Raw genomic sequence first — 1434 nt, forward strand, 5'->3', positions numbered from 1 at the left:
CTCCTAGTTTCCACAGAGTCATTTCACTTCTCACTTATAGGATCCTTTGTTATGCCCCCCACAAAGTTTCAGTCAGATCTGCTGTAGTATTTTTCTGTACTGCTCAATTGAAATTGGGTACTTAAGCGAAAAAAACTACAATTTTAAAACACTCATAAAACCAAAACTCCTAGTTTCCACAGAATCATTTCACTTCTCACTTAGAGTATCCCTTCTTATAATGTCCCCCACAAAGTTTCAGGTATTTCAGGTATTTACATTTCGCGCCTGCCACTCGATTCGCGCCTTGCCGCTCAAATCCAGGTGCTGGCAGACCTTCACGCCACGCCGGTCGCTCACATCGCGCCGCAGAGCTTCAATTCGCCTCACAGCGCGTCTGGACCATTGAATAACATTGAAGATTGCTGCTTCAGCTGCCAGAATTGCGTTCGGTGTGGATGCACTATTAGGGTTGTTTCTCTCTCTCCAGAGAGGAAACCGATTCGCTGTGGTGACCCCTGAAGGGAAAAGCCGAAAGAAAAAGAAGAAGAAGAAGAAGGCCCGATCCGTATACTCCCCTTCTCACTTCCCCTTAGCCCTCTCCCTTGATTTGAAGTGGCAGTTGAAGTCTAAGTCGTGTCCGGAATTATTATTTTTTACGCTACACACTCCAAACAGAGGGGTCCAAAGTCCGCTATCGCGAGAGTAAACAGCGCCGCGCTATGAAGCGCTTTTCTTCACTTTGGTACACTCTGAACCACAAATGTTTACATTTAAACGTAAGTAATAACTTTATGTTACAGTGTGACCTTTTTAAATTTATAAAACTGCTGTTGTAATGTATATTCGAGCGCTGGAAGCTCCGCGCTAACACTAGCTTACCGGTGATTTGGATGACGTCGCTGAACGAAACTCACGTCGGAAATAATTTTTTACCACCCTCAGTTTGGAGCAAGCACGGAGGGATAAACGAAGGCGGAGGGCTAAGGGGGAGTGAGAAGGGATAGTATTCGGATCGGGCCGAAGTCTCTGTCTCCAGAACACTCAGCTGTTGAGTTTGTCCTTCGGTTCCTGCGACTCACCTCTGATAATGACATCTTAAACAAGCTTGAACAAGTGCATTACCTCTCATGGAGAAATACAACTGACAGGAAGCATCAAGTTCAACACATTTCCATGGAACAGCTAAATCTGCTCTTTCTCACTGGTTGATCACAGCGTTACACCAGAGCTGATGGGAGAGGGGTGTTGGTTCAGCTGTCAGTGGGGACATTGCTCTCTCCCTCAGGCAGGTGTTGCTACCTTGCTTATGAATCAATGCTGAGTTTGATGAGGTTAAGACATTTTAGTAAACTGTAACTAAGATATTTACCAAAAACCAGGTTCTTGTGTACTGGTGATGTTACTTTGAGAGGTGACTTCAGCTTCTTTAACACACAGAAAACAACAGCCTGG

The sequence above is a fragment of the Oryzias melastigma genome, linkage group LG9 (genome assembly GCF_002922805.2).
Source record: "Oryzias melastigma strain HK-1 linkage group LG9, ASM292280v2, whole genome shotgun sequence".
Classification (NCBI taxonomy): Eukaryota; Metazoa; Chordata; class Actinopteri; order Beloniformes; family Adrianichthyidae; genus Oryzias; species Oryzias melastigma.